General features: G+C 34.6%; 1 pseudogene; it reads right to left on the bottom strand.

Annotated features, from left to right (window-relative positions):
* Window positions 1-1,098: 1,098 nt before the first annotated feature.
* Window positions 1,099-10,854, bottom strand: LOC111825542 (annotated as a pseudogene).
* Window positions 10,855-20,344: the final 9,490 nt, after the last annotated feature.

Below are 20,344 nucleotides of genomic sequence, written 5' to 3' on the forward strand. Positions count from 1 at the left end.
TACAATTTGTTGGTTTATTTTTCATCTCGTAGAATGAGATTTCTAAGAGGAAATTGATTGTAAGACTTTTTTTTTTCTTCAGTCACATAAGAAAGGAAATTCTATAGATCAATGATGTATTAAGGTCCTCCCACATTTTGAGGATGTTTAGGGGGTTTTGATGGCATGTTTTCTCTCAGAAAGCCACAGGCAAGCAAGTATAAAACATCACCTCCAAGTATATCCTTTGATTTTACAATCAAAACCTTTCATATCAAAAACATACTTGCAAAAAATGGAAATGGATGCAATTTCAATACCTTGAAGGAGAGTCAACCTAAGATAAAATGAGAAGTTAATGCAAAGACATATGTAAAACTAAGGTCTTTTTTGAAAAATTCTAATATATTGATGTTTAGAAGTCTATTCCCAAATTAGTATTGTGTTGCCTTGGCCCAGTGGCTCAGTTGGTTGGAGTATCACCCGTACATCAAAAAGGTTAGAGATTAGATTCCTGGTCATACGAGAGGCAACAGATAGAATTTTTTCTCTCACATTTCTTCCTCTCTCCCTCTCTCCCTCTTCCCCTTCCTCTCTTTCTAAAGCAATAAACATATCCTTGGGCAAGGATAATAAAATTAGCATTTTGCTGACTTTTGTATAAGTTTTGAAATTAACCAATATATGCCTTATTCCCCTGAGATTATAATATCGGAAACTTTGTCTCAGAAATAAATGTGAAAGTGCTTAATAGCATCTTTAAATATCACAGATTCATAAACAGTTGTATGGGGTAAAAAAACAATAACATTCTTCTGATGTGTTTTTTAGTTTGTTAGTGTACTCATCAATTATCTGCACAGCCTCAGTTAAACACTTTGTCAGAAAAGGAGTTTACAGTCTCCCAAAGAAGACCAGTTCAAATAATAAGTTTCTTTTCTTGGGGCGGGGGGGGGGGGGGGTTTACCATATTACTTTATTTGAAGGAATGATACAAATGAAAGAACATAAGTGGATGATTTGGTACAAGTTACAGAAAAATAAAGGGAACTCCAACATGCATACTGGTTTGGTGACCAGGGAAGTCACCTCCATTGCTGTGGGAAGCCAACCTGAGGCTTAGCTCTCTTCATTGTCTCCCAGGGTGTGCTTGTCAAAGAGATAATGTGTGCTCGGCCATGGCGATTTCAGGGGCCCCTGAAGGTGATTGTCTGGGTGTCCAATTCTTTTTTTTTTTTTTTTGTCTTTGGTTATCCAATTCTTTAATGTATTTCACTGGCTTATTCAGGTAGTGAGTCTCAATGAAGTCACACAAATGAGGGTCACTTTTGCCAGTGGCCAGTTTGTGCAATTTCAGTAGTGACTGATGCATACTTTTTTCCAAGAGTAATGTATACTCCATTGCATTTAGCCCATTTTCCAAGTTGTCACCTTTTGGTTTCTTAAAATCCTGAAGGAAGATTTGGCCACATCATTGGTTCTGCAGCTTCATCAGTTTCTCAGCACATTCTCTCTCCTCGTGAGATTGGTGAAGAAAATATTTGGCAAAGTTCTTCAAAGCCACATCATCCTGGTCAAAGTGGTAAGACACTGACAGGTAGATTAGGAAGCATAGAGCTCCAGGTGGGTCTGGCGGTTGATGGTGGCCTCTGAGAGCCTAGTGCAGTGATGGTGAACCTATGACACGCGTGTCAGAGGTGACACGCGAACTCATTTATTTGGTTGATTTTTCTTTGTTAAATGGCATTTAAATATATAAAATAAATATCAAAAATATAAATCTTTGTTTTACTATGGTTGCAAATATCAAAAAATTTCTATATGTGACACGGCACCAGAGTTAAGTTAGGGTTTTTCAAAATGCTGACACGCCGAGCTCAAAAGGTTCGCCATCACTGATCTAAATCATGTTTCTATGGTAAGCCATGTTTGCTCTTCATACTTTCAAGCCATGTGCCGCCCTTTTGCCCTTTGCTGTGGTGTGCTGGAGCTGGTATTGATGTGCTTGGGAAAGCCATATAAACACTAAAACAATCATAAAAGTAGTATTTACTGTATACGCTGCATATGTATATCTATCTATGTATACATTTAAGGTTTCAGATTAGATTCCTGGTCATACGAGAGGTAACAGATAGATATATACTGTAATCACAAATGATATTTCTACAAAATTGTTAGCATAGGTACACCCTTGACTTTGGGGAATGTAAGGACACATGCAATATCCAATAGCTAGTGCTTTAATAAAAACTATTTGAATTAGTCTTGTGTAGTGAAGTATGACTCATTCTTTAAGACTTCAAAGTTAATGTAGTAAAGAAAACAACAATTCTATTCCCAATAAATTTTCTACTCAATGTTTTATGACTTTGTACATTGAAAATTTATTGTTGGTATGAAAATATGTGATTTCTATGTCTTTTATTCTTTGTTTTTAATTCCTATCTGCTTAGATAAATATAAGCACTCTATCAATAAAAATTATGTCTTCTGAGATTAATTTTTTCTTTGTTAAAATCTAGTATAGAATCCTAGCTTCTACCTTAGGCTGAAAATCCCCAGGATTTTTATTTTAATCCACCAAATATCTACAGAAACAGATGTCAAGATAAATTACATGTTAGTCAAGATTTGGGATAATTCAAAAGCATATGTGACTACAAATGTAAAATGTCCATAAATACTTTTATATATAGACCTAACAAAATATAAATGCTTATAATTAAGAATAAGTCAAGTAGCCAAAATACTTAATCAGATTGTGATGTAAGTATAGTAAAAATTTAGAACAGCTACAATACTGTAATTTGTTCATTTATTACCTGTTTGTAATGTGACTATTAAAAGTGCTGTATTTTCTTTTAAAGTAACTTAGTCTCCACATTTGGGCAAAGAAATGTTGAATATATATGTACACCAAAAGACTCTTTATCTGACCTAATAATCTCCAAAACCAGCACAGGTGAATAAAACTCATGGCCCAATTGTAGGTGTTTTTCACATATTTTAGGAGAATGGAGAGCACAGAAGTAGTCCTGCAGAGACAAATATTTGCTATATATTAATACATACCCTCCCAGTGGCTGGGAGGAAAGTTTTAATTCCCACCACATAATGGTCCATTTGCCTCGAGTGTTTCAGAATGGTTCAATAATCACTAGCCATGTGTGTAGTTTGTTGAATTATTTAAGCTTATTTCCAGGGGGAAAAAAAGACAGGGAGGAAGGCAACTGATTCAATGCAAATGAAAAGCTTTTGAAGCTCCCTATGGTGAAGATGTGATTACAGTCAGACAGTTAATAACGTAGACTTAGAAAAATCTGAAGGTTTTAAAACTGTCTGGCCAGTCAGTAAATGAGGTTTTTCCACACTATCGACCAACTGCCATGCGTCGTAATGGTTTCAGATCTGTTTGGAGTTAGAGTGGACCCACAAATGAAGCAAGAATACCACCCCCTGTACTTTCGATGATTAGGAAAAGTAGTTTGTAAACCTTAACTGTTTTCCTTTGGATTTGGGATTGAGTCTTTAGCGCAAACGGTTTAAGAGCCATGCACAATGGGTGCTGCTCTCTGAAAACCCAGAGATAGAACGTCAATTGGTGATGTGCAAAGTACCTGTATGATGGCATGAGGTCTCTTAAAATGACCACAACCCCTCCACCCATGGACATTCACTGCATGTTGTATAGCTGCCAGAGAATTTCTGGGCAGCAGTATTTGCTCTGGTTATTAGATCAGATTGAAATAGAAATTTGGAACCTAAGATTTGATTTTAGCTGTTACTCAAAACCCAATAGACATAAGTGTAAAAAATACATTTTTACTTCGTAAAATGTTTATTTACTATTCATAGAGTACAAACTTTTCTTTGTCAACAAATCTCTGCATAGATGATAGATACTTTAGCGAATTTCATAAAGATATTTTGATAACTAGACAAGTGTTAAATGTTTGAATTCAGGAAATCTTTGTTTCATCTTTTGTTTATATGGGGTGTTTTTTTTCATCAGGGGTAATTATTTAATTTTTAAAAAAATGTATCTTTATTGCTGAAAGCATTACAGATGTCCCCTCATTGACTCCAGGTCTTCACTGCACTATTGTCTGTGTGCAGGGGTTATGCAGATGCATACGAGTTTTTTGGTTAATCTCTCCCCCCCCCAAATTCAGGGAGTGTTTGAGTTATTGATATGGTGGTTATAAAGAAGTTTGAATTTTCTTTGAAGAAATTAAAGTAATGTCAGGTATTACACTGAGTTGAGCAATGATGACTATAAAATTTGCTCTGAGCTCTGTGCATGAAATTTTCTCCCTAGTCTCAAAATTCAGTTTAAATGACCAGCTTTCCTAAAATGTTATGTGTCATTTACTTTATTGCCATTTGCAAGGATTATAAAAGAAACCATATTTTTAATATTTTACCTTATAAGAGATTTTGATGTTCTACTGCAATGATTTCTTTATGAGAATTGTTGTAGTTATTAAAATTAAGAGGTTTGTCCTCAGGGCCAAAGACAGCCAGTTAAATGTATTTGTAGTAACCCTATTTTTGGTGTGTATCTGTGTTTCTTTAATTAAAGAAAAAAAAGGAATATTAACATTTCCAATCATCTAAGGGAAACCTTGAACTTCTGGAGATAAGCACTGGACTTGCTTCTCTGTTAGTGAAGGTGTAAAATTTTGGTAGTTTTATATTCATCCTCAGAAAAATTTTATTATTCAGTTCTCCTTTAAACATGTAAAATCCCATAAATCATGCAAAAATAATCCTTAAGGTAGAAGATGATCAGTTATATAGCAAATGCAGTATCTTTAAATATTCTATCTCATGCTCCTTAACCACATTAATTAATAGTATGATACTTATCTTGGAAAAAGGCCCACCCTTTAAAAATGTTTTGTGAAAGCTCTATTATTGATGGAGTTTACTTCTTAAATTTAATCAGCAGCTTGCTCCATGCTGCACTAGAAGCATGAAATCGACCAGTTACTCATTATGTATAAAGATTATTTTCAAATTAGAAATGAAAACAGTTATTTTTCTTTTAATATGGTTTTTGCTTTTCCCCTTAAAAATAAAGACTTGGAAAGAAAAAACTAGGGAAATATTAATGTCTTATCATTGGGAACGATTTGAAGCTTAACTGATTTTGCATTAAAAACACAATTAACTATTTAATTTTTTTTCTTGAGAAACCACACAAAAGGACATTTGTGTGCTGCTATTTGAGTAAATTTCCCCATAATAATATTATTTATACCAAAGAGATAAAGCATTCTCTTATTGAACATCACAGTTGAAAATAATATTTTACCTTCACAATATTTGGTGAATTCTCCTCCTTATTGTAACATTTGGTTTCAATCTATCAAATTTTTTTAAATCAGAATTCAGAATGTTTAATTGGCGTTAAGAGCTCAAATTGTTCAATTTGATATAACTACTATTTTCTTTTGAAACTGCCACATAAACAACCTTTCCTTCTCTAAGATTATCAATATTTGATTTATATCTACACAGTAAAATTTTAAAAATGGATCATTTATAAAATTATATACTCACACTCTGCTCCAAAGTAATATAATATTATAGAGAACAGGCAATAGCATCCACAACCATGATTGGAAAATTAATGCTCTTTCTATACAAATCAGAGGTCTACATTAATGACAGTCACTGGATAAAAATATTTCTTTACATGACTGTAATGACCAACATTAGAATCTGTAAAAAATGTTAAGGATTTAGCTTTGGAAAATTCTGAATGTGAGCTTTTAACTCAAAATCGTATTGCTGTCATTAGTAGAGTATCTGTTTCTATATTATATATGCTTAAATAAATTAGATAAATGTGATTATTCCTCAGGAAAACAAAAACGTAGAGCATAAAAACAGCAGAGTTTAGCATCATCATATTAACTGTTTCCTGACAACATGAAAATAGCAAATTGGCTACCTTTAAAAGGAAACTGAAACCAGACAACCAATGGGTCAGGCTGCCTGTAACAAAACCACTATTTTCCAAGTTTTATCTGGCTACATATGGATATAACAAAATTAAAAAGTGCTTAAAAATTAATATGACCTAAAAGTAATTGAACTTAGTATGTGGACTGAATAATACAGAGTGTTTTCTTTTCCACATGAGATTTTGGTGCAGACACATGTGTTTCTCAAAGTTAATATGTGCCCTTTTGTGAAATATTAGTTGAAAAATTTGCCTAAATAATATGAGCTACTATATTTTATAGATACTATAAGAAGAAAACTTCAGCAAAAATTGGATAAGGCAAATATAAGTAGTAGTTACCCCTCCCCCAAATAAAAGAAAATATATGAAACTTCAATATAATTCATGCAAACTATGTATTGAAAGGAAAATTATAGAATATCATTATTTTGTATTTACTATGTGAACAGAAACTTACTATTTAAATTAGTTTAATATATTTCCAATGAAGTCACTTAATATGCTATGTAAGTAGAATATACTATGTAAGTCAGTAATATACTATGTAAGTCAGTTTTAGAATTCAATCTAAAACATCACATGACCATTTTTTGCCTCCTGTAATTTTACTATGAATAATAGCTTTGCATTACTACTTTCACTAGATTTGGAAGTTGCTGTTCCCCACTAGAACAACTAATTTTGGTTAGAAGATGGGTTGCTGGCAAATATCAGCTTCAGCACATCCAGAAACTGCATGTGGTTAAAAAACAAAACAAAAACTAAGTCTCCTTCACTCGTATTGGTGTGAGAACTCAAGTGGGGAGGCGGGGAGAGGTTTTTAATTGATTCTTAGAATCCAGAGAGTTGAAAAGGTCAGTATGCAAAGTAATCAAAAAAGTGCACACCAAATTCTAAACTAGGGAAGGAAACAAACCTGGGTGAGATGAGTGCAAGTTTTTTGTTTGCTTGTTTTTCACAGGATGATAGGAAAGTTTCTATACTTAAGACTCTAAAGCACTTCAGAAATATACCTGCTTAGAATAGTAAAATGTATTATTTGCCTTATTCAGGTGGGAGAGTCCCTATGAATCACAGGTGTGACTTAACTTGTACTGCATTCAAAGACTAGGTTGTTCATTAATAAAGAAAGGAAGAAGCCAGGATGATAAACCAACAGGGACTCCTCGGGAGTTTTGTATCAGGCAGTAATTAAATAATAGTTCATGTTGCTTTCTTTCACTGGGAATCACATCCTTTTCACCTCTTCTCGGCTAAAGCAGACACATCCATTACGAGAGTCGCTACAACACTTGTCAGATGCAATCAGCTCCCAGCCGCTGAAGGCCAACTGACGTGTACTCTCTTAAAGCGGGGTTTCTTCCCCACCCCCAAGCCCACTGTCCTTCCACGTGCATGCAACAGTCAGAAGGGATCACATCACCTAATGAAGAAAAACAGAAGCATATGGTAGGAAGGGGTCTCGGCAGGAGGTGACTGAAATGCCAAGGCTTATACATAAACAAAATAGATGCAAAACTGTGTGTTCATAGAAGCTGTCAGCTACAGATTCAGGAATTAATAAGCCTGCAAAGGAAGGCAGACGTTTACTGTGACCACGGTTACCTAGGAGTCTGCATTTTATAAGTTTAATTTTTTATTACTCGATAAAGTGGTGCACCAGAGCAGGCTAGTCCCCGATAGTTAATTATGCATAAGCAGTTGCAAAGTTCGATTTTGCGGTATAATACCGAGCCACGTATTCCTCACAGTGTATTTTACTTGCACCTACTGCAGACTTCCGCGTGATAGCTGAACTGCAAACTGTAAGTGATTTCATCGCCCTCTTTTTTGCACCCCATCACTGTGCAAGGGTGAATGCTGAACAAAGTTTGTGAATTCACCGCACCTTTGTAACTGCAATGTAAGTGCCCATCTTTCCAGAGGTGTATTAATTAACATTTTAGATGTGCACTGGGAATATTCGCCCTTATTGTTTCTTTCAAATTCACTTCTGTGCGAAGTTAATGGTGTTAATCAAAATCCCTTCTCCCGGTAATGGCTCTGATCTCGGGACTGCAGCTGCCCTGCTGCACCGGATCTTTATCATTTGCCAGGGAAAATGCACATTGTCCCCCCTTTTGACAACCCTAGTGCTATCACTTTGTATAATCAGCTTGACTGGAACCTTCAAACTTGTGTGTCCCTTTGCTGTGAACATTTCAATATTCTGTGATGATCTGGTTAGAACCAGGGGAATTGGAAGGACAGCATTCAAAAACAGATTTCCAAAATATGACCCCAAGCATTTTGGTTCCAATGTTGACAACAGCTAAAACAAGTTATTGTTCTAAACAGCAAAGGTGACATGGGCTCTCCTATGGACAGTTACAGTAAGGAAAAAAAAATACTAGTATATTATCTTCAAGTTGCGTTTTAAGTTTGAGTATGAATAATCAACCTTATTCAACTTGAATATTTTGTATTTAATATGAGGGGTAATCATGTCTCTTAAAAATTACATTTTTAAATACGTTTTGTTACCATTTACCATGTGTTCTCAATGTCAATTAAGGGAGAAAATAGAAATTAATTTAATTAATTTTGAGGATAATATTAAAACAGGTCATATGCTTTTATTTCTTAAAAAAAAGAATTCTTTGCCGCCTGGTGTGGCTCAGTGGTTGAGCATCAACCCATGAAACAGGAGGTCACAGTTTCATTACGGGTGAGGACACATGCCTGGATTGCAGGCTCAGTCCCAGTAGGGGGCGTGCAAGAGGCAGTTGATCCATGATTCTCATCATTGATGTTTCTATCTCTCTCCCTCTCCCTTCCTCTCTGAAATCAATAAAAAATTTTTTAAAGAATTCTTTGCCTAAAAAGATGCCTAGAATTATGAGTTGCCTTTACAATTTAATGTCTGTCTAAAACTATGAATGTGATTGGTTATGTGACAAAATTGGTGGAATAAAGTTTAGCTTCCCCAATGCTCCAAATGTTTCATATCTATTTATTGACCTAATTGCCTCAGTGCATGAATATAAATGCATAGATGGCACTGTGAGCCGTTTTCTTTTGGAAGTGATGTGAAGGCACCTAGCTGGGCTCTGACATAATCAGAATATCAGGGCCTCTGTATTAATCAGTACTTTGAGTTAGAAAAGTTTCTGACCAAATACCTTCCTGTCAGTCTTACTGTTGATAGTAGCATGTGGGTAAAGGACTTCTCAGATCATTTTTAAAATGTTTGTTCCTGATTTTTACGCTCATTTCATCCTAATACTTTCATTTTGAGTAATTAAGGATATAAATAAAATCACAGAGCTTGGGAATTTGCATCCTCATGAAGCACACACTCCTAAATTAGCATCAACTGGATCAAAAATGAAGGCAGAATTAAACAAGTGGCAATTGATTGGAGACTAGTCAGGAACAAGTGATTGAACCTCAAATTCTGCTTCCAGTAAAGTGGGCCATGTCTTCTTACCAAGCTTCTCCCGGGACAAATATAGAGAACTGGATTGAGATATTTCTCAGAATCATTTTTTTCTTTGGCTATGATTCTTTAGGTGGATCTAAGACAGCTCTGCTTGGCCCAGAATTGTCCCAAATGTCCTTTTAGCTACTTCATTACAGGCAACAGGAAAGTCAGAGAGAGCAACTGCAGGCAAAATGTTGACTCCTCCTGGCATGCCTTTGATTCCAGTGTGAAAGGTACTCCCAGCATTCTGTTACGCCCCTAATTCATCTCCTATGTGCTCGGTGTGTTAGCAAAAGCTTGGCCTGAAGTGCTTTTTTTTTTTTTTACTCCTGAAGAACAGCCTTTCAGACATTTCTGGCAATTTGGTTTTAAAATGTGGAATAAAGAGGCTATGTCGGCAGTGCCAGGGGGAAAAGCTGCACTACACAATTACTGGAATAATTCAAAATAGAAAAAAAAAGAAATTTGCCTGCATACTGTGGTCATTATGTATTCTAGTTTAAAAGAGCTTATTGGGAAAATATTTTGCAGAAGGGAATAAATATTTCTGAGCAGTCTCTAGAATAGTTTTGAATGCTTGCTTATTTCTCTCCGTAACCCTTTGGAAAAGTCTTCATGAATAAAAAAAATAAAATAAAAAAAACTACAGACATCTAATAGTATCTTAACCCAATCCAAAACAAGCAAGCAAGGCTATCACTTACCATGTTCACAAATATGTTCAATTTCCTAAACTTTTATTATTATATACCTCTGGATGGAGCATTTTCAGATTCTTCTCAATTACCATAATCATGTGTAGTAACAGATCATCTAATTTATCCTTCACTAAAAAAATATTTAAAGAAACTGACAAATTTTTCAAAATGAAAAATACATATGGCAGTAAGAATTAATATTGAAGACATGAGGATTCTTTCATAAAAATGAAAATTTTCATTTTAAATCATAATTAAAGTTATTTGGAGATATAAGTGATGGTGTTATATAATATTTTAAATATTAGATATATATTGAGCACAAAAGGCCATATTTTTTTAAGAAATGAATTATTTGAATATAAACTTACATTTTTAACCTCATTAAAGTTAATGTGAATGAAATTAAATCCACTTTTTTAATATTACTAGGATTGCACTATATTCTATGGAATTTGAAAACACTGAATATTTTCATATCTTATCTGATATTGTAAAGATGAAAAGGCTACTAATATCTGACTAGAGGCCGTGGCAGAACCCAGCTGAACATATTTCACAAATTCCACAAAACAAGAACTTTGCTATTGGCCAAGAAATGTTGTCTTGTGTTGAGCTCTAGGCAGAAATACTTTCTCTTCTCGAAACAATATTCTATCAAAGCCAACTCCACTGTGGCATTCCAGTTCCTTAGAACACACTTTAGAATACACGAGCATACACTGGATCTCTGACATTTCTAGATGTTTACCAAGCTTGCTGTTATGTCTTGTTTTACTAACATTCAGCTCACCCTGTTGCTACATAATGATTTACTTATTTTATTGTTGAAAGTTGTATAAAGACTTTAATGTCTAAAATATGAAAATATAAAATGCAAATGAACCTCTGGATCAGATTCTAATAAGCAAAGGGAATAAACATAGTTATGTGTGTGTGTGTGTGTGTGTGTGTGTATCTATATATATATATATATATATCCCTTAAGAAAATGTCTAAATACAAAAACAGAAAAAAACACACATTACATTTGATTGGTAGATTCGTACAACTTATTTTTATATAGAGGTGGCAAGGCTGAACGTATTAGATGTTTTAGTATAAAAACACAAACACGAAAAAACCTCCCCCAAATACTATATGGTATCAGAAACAATATAAGATGCAGTAAATTACTTTACATTATAACAGGAGTATCAAAACATTTGGGGCTGCATTTACAAAAATTAACTTAAAATAAATTTAAAACAACTTAGGTGTTTTAACAGTGACATTTGCAAAGCTCTAATTATTAGCTCCTAAAGTATACTTTTTGTATCCTCTAACAACATGTGTTATTTGACTAGTTGACAGATGTTTTAATTAGGAGAGCCTTAAGTTAAAGATTGTTTTGATAGAATAGCTCCAGAAATTGGCAGTTTGGCACTACCCTTCAAAAAGCTTGGCATGTTGCTTTCAAAACAGACAAACAAAACCACCCACATAATCAATAACAATGATAATGATAATAATAATAGTAGTAAATGGGTCTAGTACAATTAGTTTTCTATACAGATTGTGGTTCATATCACCTGCTCTTTTCCTTTGACAGGTAAATGGTTGAAGGCAGAGACTTATAGATTTTACATCCAGCCCGTGAGGATTTTGACTGATTCCACTGAGCAGGCTCAGGTCAGCTAAGTCCTCCCCTTCAAAGCATCATGGGTGTCTCCGAGCATCATTGCAAGCTTGTCCTGGCAGTAAGCCAGGCTTCAAAAGCCTTTCACTGCAGTCACTGACTCACTAATGGGCAACTGCAGGCTTTCTGATTTTCCTTTCGTTTCATGTGTTCATTTGACATAAATTTAATTAAACCAAATCTGGTGTTAAAGCAAGACGAGATAAAAGTGATATGTCTCAAATTAAAGAACTGTGAAAAATACAGGAAACGGAACTATGCTTTTTTAAAAAAATCTGTTTCTATAAAATATTGTCAATTTTCGTAAGCTCACTTCTTAAAGTCAGCTAAAAAAAAAAAAGATACCTGTATGCATTATTAAGAATAATGTGTATCCAGGGTTAGATGAAGGTCTTGGCCCCATATTCTCTGTAGTAAAACCTTTCATAGAATTCTTATATTTTCTTTCATTCTCACACTTCAGGTAGTCACCTCTTCACAGGATATAAGACAAGTCTGCCCTTCTTCTGGCTACATAGCCATAGTTGTTAGCCAGCTCAAAAGCATACAACAGCAGAAACATGAAAAGATCACATATTACATATAAAAAATCATCATTTTTCAAAGGTCTCTTTTGGTTTTTACTTAAGGCTAAAGAGGAGATTGTGAGAATGAAAAAGATCATGTTGCTTAAAAAGCTCCATTTAATTGCTTTGAATGTTGCTTTAGGAAACATCCAAGTTTTTCCTTTTAAATATCACTTTTTTTTTCCATTAAAAGAAATCTCAGACTAGAAAATACACTATGCGAACTAAAAGCAATTTTGCAATCTTCCTCAAGAATGCTCAGCCTCATTCTCTGCCTTCTTGAAGCTGAAATGCTGCCACTTCCTAGGTCCCCACTGTAAGTCTCTGGATTTAACATGATTATTCTGAGCAAATACATACAAACTAGCAAGCGAGTGCAGTGTCCTGTGGACAAGAATCAGAAAAACCAAAAGTACTGAGCTGGCAGGTTGTGCGATAGAAGGTAGATTTCCTTGAAGCAGGAAACAGTGTGTGTCATGTGGAATCTCAGCCTTTCTTGCATCCCAACTTTTTGGATGGCCGACTTCTTTCATTGCCAATAGAACTCAGATTCCTCCATACTCCCCTGACTTGATCACTTTCTGTAGAAACCCACTGGAATTTAGACTCAGGGTTTAGGATCATCAAATCCTTCTGTAACCTCGTTCATATTAGAATTGAAAAAATCATGGGCCAACAAGATTAAGTGACATGTCCACAGTTACACAATTAGATATCAGCACAGCTCAGACAAAATCCACATTTTCTGATTCCCTGATGAATGTTTTTGTTTTAGTTTTTGTTTTTGTAGCACTGAGTGCTTCATTGTAACAGATCTTTTGGATTTTTCAAAATAAACCCTTCTTCATATCCTATATAATAAAAGGGTAATATGCAAATTGACTCTAACAGCAGAACCACTGGGAATGACTGGTCACTATGACACACACTGACCACAAGGGGGCAGATGCTCAATGCAGGAGCTGCCCCCTGGTGGTCAGTGTGCTCCCACAGGGGGAGCTCTGCTCAGCCACAAGCCAGGCTGACTGCGGCCAACACAGTGGTGGTGGTGGGAGCCTCTCCCACCTCCTCAGCAGCGCTAAGGATATCCGACTGCAGCTTAGGCCTGTTCCATGCTGGCAAGTGGACATCCCCTGAGGGCTCCCGGGCTGCCAGAGGGATGTCTGACTGCCAGCTTTGGCCCGATTTCCTGGGGAGCAGGCCTAAGCCAGCAGGTGGACATCCCCCGAGGGGTCTCAGACTGCGAGAGGGCACAGACCAGGCTGAGGGATCCCTCCCCCTGAGTGCACAAATTTTTGTGCACCGGGCCTCTATTTTTCCCATGTTTGTCATGTCCCTGACCTAAGAGAAAATATCCCTAATGGTATAGCTAGAATTAAAGCTAAGATTCTCAAGAGCCTCATATATTATTCTTCCTTTAGTACTCAATGAATATCATTTGTTGTTTAGTCCTTTGGTTTTTGGAATTACTAATGGGGACATTTTAGACTATAACTTATATAAAGTAGACATTACTCATGAAAGCAATTCAAGTTTTTAATAATCACAGTACAAAGCCTATATTTCACTAGATCCATATTATTATCCAAATAGAAAATATAGAGCTTGGTATAGTTCCTCTTAGACATAAAGCCTGTTTTTCAAAACTTTTTTTGATTTATTTTTAGGTATGGACCTAAGTTTATTAACAGCGTTATGTACTTTCTATATACATATGTATATATTTTTCAATCTAGATACACATTTGTAACATACTCAAGTTTTAACTGCTTTAAAATGTTTAATGAGACATTGACAAGGTCCACAATGATATCCTGTGTTAACATGGTTTTATCAGAGTCTGTTCAATGTACTAAGTTCATTCAAAAAATATTCATTAAATGAGTACTATATACAATTCACTAAATACACAAGCAAAATGGAGAATCAGATACTGGCCACTTAATAATCACTCTACCTAATAAAGATGTCATACTTATCTTATGGTATATATTATATTTTTTAGTAATTTCACATTGTTAAACAACACATGATTCAAATTTTTATAATTTTGCAGTTCTAGAATCCATAAGTATTTTATTTTCATAAAGGCTGAACTTCTGGTGATAGACCTCGAGGTAGAAGTCCTATCAGATGCTAAAAATTTTAACAATGCTAGGTAATTGAATTCAGACTGTAATTAAGAATGTTTATGAATCTTACCATATTGAATATCTGATAGTTAAAAAATTTTCTTTTAAATCACAAATAAATTTCAGATCACTAATGTTAACCATAGTCGCAAAAATAAAGTATCTTTATCCTCTAATAAAGTAATTACTACACAATAGTCCTCAAAAATTTTTCCTTTCTAACTATATTGCAAACCTGTATAATCAAACATCTTTGTTAAGAAGGTAGAGCCCTAGCCAGTTTGGCTCAGTGGATAAAGCGTCAGCCTGCGGACTCAAGGGTCCTGGGTTTGATTCCGGCAACTGCACATGCCGGGGTTGTGGGTTTGATCCCCAGGAGGGGCATGCAGGAAGCAGCCAATGAATGATTTTCTCTCATCATTGATGTTTCTATCTCCCTTTCCCTTTCTCTCTGAAATCAAGAACAATATATCTTTTTTTAAAAAAAGAAGGTAGAATATATATTTTTAAGTACCTTACACGATTCCTAAATATTTGAAAGATTATATTTCTGTTTCTAAAATGGTTTTTCATAACAAATTGAATGTCTCTTCAAATATTTAATAAGTGAATATTTGGGAGTTTAATTTTTAAACCTTTTATATTAATTGATAACAAAAATTAAAGCTGCAGATGTCCTCAGCACAACGTTTAGAAAAGCAGGTAAAATGTAACTCTGCACAGGTTTTAAACTAATGGAACCTTGTTGCAGGACAAAATCTTTGAAAAAAAAAAAGATTCCAAGATTCCTACAGTGCCAGAAATTCTGTATGTCCCCATGAAACTTTTTTTTTGTAAGATTTTCAACAGTAATAAAAGACTGCCAACAAATTAGCATCAAAGATTTATTTGGATAAGTATGAAAAACTATCGGTTCACCACTTGTTCATGGTATTAAGAAGAAAATTGCTGACAATGTGAAAAAAGTAGAGTTCAGAAAAACAAGAATTTCAAAAATAATCTGTAGGAATCGGGTCTAAAAATTCCATCTGTTATTTAATCTCATTACATGGCATTTCATCTCCAATATTTAGCCTTTGGGTTAATGTCTTGGCAACCGTTATTAGGCAACTAGTTCCTGAAAATGATTGAAAAATGTAGGCTGATCCTTGGCAGAGTCTTCCTCTCTTGTTAAGAATTTAGATAATATCTAAGGTTTGGTGCTTGACATTCTAAACTTCCTCAGAGTAAAATTATGGTGCAGAGTACCCAGTACCAAACAAGACATGACAAGTAATTTTTTTTATAGCAACCAACGTTTGGTAACATCTGGATGAATGGTTGTCTTTATAAATCTATGCTCTTCCCCACCCCCTTTGCATCTTATTTGGCATCATATTAGATAGAGTCAGCCTTTCACACATAATTTTGTCTGGGTCACACAGCATAATTTCTCCTCCTCCTCTCCCTCCTTAAATAACATCTTTATATTGGATTGCAACAGAATCTCAGAACTGTGTGAGTTGACTTTTGATTGATTTGCAATAAGCAGTTCTTAACCTGAAATTTCAAACCAACCACTGCTTAACCCTTAGGTCAAGTTATTTATCTGATTTATGGACAAAAGTAGGCACACCACAAGCACTCAGACTCTTAATTCCGTGCTATTAAATGCTAATTTATAAATGTATTTGCATATTTATATATAATAGACACATCTAGTGTTTAAACATTTAAATCTTTAGACTTTTAAAAACAATTATAACCTCCTCTCAAATATGTTCTGCCCCTCTCACAAACAGAAGTATATTAAAGAAAGGTGGTAACAAAAACATGAATTTGGGAAAATAGACAAGCAAGATCTATACCCCAAATCTGTTTCTTGAATAGTGATCAATAAATAGAATTTCTTTTCTGTTATTAGATTCTGGGAAAGGATAAGGATCTGCTTACCATTACATAGGTGCAGTGAGGAGATACATTTACCAAATCATAGTCAAATTTAAAACAAATTTTCCCATAAAGAGTCACAAAAAGTGGTTAATTACTGTTAGTAGTTCTATGTGGCAATCAAATAACTTATGTGAGGCTGCCTGTTTAATACTATCTCCAACAACTTTCCCTACACAAAAATATATTTCATATTGTAAACTGCTTATTTTCCAGAATGAGCTTGCTTCACAAATTGTGAATTTAGCTTTTTAAGTGCATGTAAAGTTAGGTATGGCTTAAGTGATGCGCTAAATAAATAAAACATAAAAGATACTGTCTATCTTTTATGGCTGCAGAAATGAACTACCTCCAGATTTCAGCCCACTTGGCACAAGGATAATGCTATGGAGTAATTCACGTCTGAAACAGCTTCACTGATACCATTTAAGCTTGAGGTATATTGGCAGAACCAGGATATGACTAAACTAAATTTGGCTTTAGCCACCTATTACTCATGCCCTCTTTCTACTGCATTCACACTCCAATTAACAAACTGTGTATGACACACACACATATATTTATAGTTTATATTTTTCCTGTGTTGGCAATGAAACTTAAAATTACTTTCTGTAAGCTGTGAAAATCTTCCATTTGAATCTATTTGATAAGCTTGGCCTCGGAAGTGATGGGGTGCATGGGTTTTTCCTGTTCGTCCCAGAAAAGAGTTACATTTGTACCCATTACCTCTATCCCATTACCACTTCCCACTCTTCTGGGATAATGATCATCCACATCCTTTGCATAATAACTAACAAGCAGAAGAAGGCTACGTGCCAAAAATTGCATGCTCTACTATCATTTCCAATATAAAGAGAGGTATACCAATATTGCAACATTAAGAAATTCAGCCAAGGTTACAAAGTCAGTACCCCCTGTGCCAAGATACCAATCCAGCTCTTACTAAATCAAAATCTGTGCTTTCCTAAAGGTCAGAATTATTGAGGTATAATTTACATACATTAAAAGTCAAAGTCCTATGAGTTTTGACAAACATACTGTGTGTAGCCAAGACCATGATCAACATGTCATTTTCACGACCCTAAACATTCCTTTGTTACTTTTCAGAATCAGCCCTCCTCCTCTCCCTTCAGATCCTGGGATCTACTGATCTGATTTCTACCCCTACACATTTGTGTTTGCTAAAAAAAGTTTAAAAAATGGGATCATACAGTATGTGGCTTTTTGTGTGGACTTCTTTCACTTAGCCTTTTCATTTATTGATTTCTTTGTATTTATTGATAAATTCATAAGCAACAGTCCACTGGATAGAGGTACTTCAGTTTGTCCATTCACTCACTAGTAATGGACATTTGGGTTGTATTCAGTTTTTAACAATTATGATTAAAGTCACTATAACCTCTCATGTACGGGCATTAGTGTGGACATGTATTTTCATTTCTCTTGCATAAATAACTAAGAGTATGATTGGTGAGTCATAAATATGTTTGTTGTATATGTTTTATTTTTATCAGAAACTGCCAGACTGTTTGACAAAGTGACTGTATTATTTTGCATCCCCATAGGCAATGTGTGGGCTTCAGTTGCTCTGCATCCTCGTCAGCCACTTTGACAGACGTGTAGTGGAATCCCATTGTTGTAATTTGTATTTCCCTAATAAATCATGACGTTGAGCATCTTTTCATGTGCTGGTTTTGTCATTTGGCTTTTGTCTTTGATGCAATGTCAAATCTTTGGCTCTTTTAAAAATTTGGTTGTTTTCTTATTATTGTGGTTTTAAAAATATATTGTTGATATAAGTATTATGTCAATTATATGTTTTGCAGTTATTTTATCCCTGTCTGTGTTATTTTAACAATTATTTTTTAGAACATTTTGAGTTTAACAGCAAGATTGAGAGGAAAGTAGAGAGATTTCCCATATACTCTCTGTCCCACACATGTATGTATAGCCTTCTCCATTTTCAACATTCTTCACCAGAGGGTACATTTGTTACAACCAGTGAACTTATATTGACATAAAATAATCACCCAAAGTCCATAGTTACACAAACTATGGTTTTGTACAAATGTACAATGACATGTATCCATCATTGTAGTATAATATCAAATATTTTCACTAACCTAAAAACCCTCTGTGTCCCATCTATTTATCTTTTTCACATAACTTTAAGTTGAATTATTTTATAGAAACTGGCAAATATTTGCTCTCTCTCTTTAAGACAAAGAGTTAATAACCCTACATATAAGGAGTAAATATAAAAACAACCACAGAAAAAGTGTACAAATAATAAGACAAGGCAAATCATCAAAGAAGAAATATGTAATAAGTAAACATGTCAAACAATGTTCAAATTTCCAATATTAACAAAATACAAACAACTGCGTTTTTATATCATTGGCAAATATGATTTTTTCATTATATTTATATAATTAGAGATATGTAGTCATTAAATATAAGCAAGAAAGAAGTCACGTTCATTGCTGGAGGGCCAATAATTGCTAATTTATAAACTCCTGAGGAGTTTTGCAATAGGTATTAAGAACCTTCCACTGATACTGTTTTGTTCAGTAGGCCTAGCTGTGAGTACAGACCTAGCAACAAGTTAGTTACAAAACTGGTAGAAGATACTTTTCTCTTTCTCAGTTCTATTTTATCCCAATTTTACAGACAAAGAAAGTGAGGTACAAAGAAGTGACTAATGAACAAAAATATAGAGTTAGTAACTGAGGGAGATTTCTGGTTCTAGAACCTGTGTGAATTATTATAAAAAGAATGTTTTTTATAACATTCAGACTTTTCCTGGAATTGTTATGAAGGATTGGTGAATTTTTTTCTATTGAATATGAAGTTTTTCTTTTCTTGAAAATTAAAAGAAACAACACATTTCTGGTTTCTTTTATATAGCTGATTCTATGTGGAGGCATAGTGAGTTCCTTTTACTCTTTATATTTATGTATTTTGACAATATTTGATACACATGTATTTCTTTTTTGTGTCTGAGGGACCTTGACTCTGTGTTTCTCAAGAGCAGGAAGTCTCCAATTTAAGAACTTCTGACTCTAGACTTATGCACATAAAGGGACACAGAAGTTGGCTAGTGTAGATGTTGAGCCTGAAGAGACTATTGATCTCAATTCAACTTCTCAATACAGGGAATCAGTTAAAATTCGAGTATGATTATGAGGAATTCAAGTCTCTTGTCATTCTGATTACATGCTGGTCATTATCATAGAAGATGAGTTTATTCTAAATCCTACTGAAAAGGGAGAGAAGAGAAAGCATGGAAAACATGGTTACATGCTTTACATGCTTTCTGTTTTGGTTACTGAGGATTGAAATAAGCATAGAAAATATTATCAGTGGAAACAAAGGTAGGAAAAACGGATGTAGAGAAAAATCAGTGTGTGCGTGGCACTCCCCTTTCAATAATAACCACCATCTTTTATCACTTCTCTTCAGTAGGGAACCTATATCCCTTCTATGACCTACTGATAATCACAGCAATATTTATTGTGTGCTTATTCTATGCAAAACATAGTTCTACTTGCCTGATAATAAACATTATTTCTAATTTGTGATGGTTAGTTTTATGTGTCAATGTGGGTAGGCCAAAGTACCCAGATATTTGGTCAAACACAAGACTGGGTGTCTCTGTGAAGATATTTTTTAGATGAGATTAGCATTTAGATCAGCAGACTTTGAATAAAGCAGATTACCCTGTGTAACACAGGTGGTAGTCAACTCAATAACTTGAAGTCTTTAAGAGAAAACAGATAGAGGTTTCCTGAATAAAAGGAAATTCTGTCTCCAAACTATTTTCAGACTTGAACTGCAACATCAACTGTTCCAGCCTGCTTGCCTACCTAAATATTTTACATTTGTCAGCCTCCAAAATTATGTGAGCCAAATCCTTAATATC

The sequence above is a fragment of the Myotis lucifugus genome, unplaced genomic scaffold, assembly GCF_000147115.1.
Source record: "Myotis lucifugus unplaced genomic scaffold, Myoluc2.0 scaffold_31, whole genome shotgun sequence".
NCBI lineage: Eukaryota > Metazoa > Chordata > Mammalia > Chiroptera > Vespertilionidae > Myotis > Myotis lucifugus.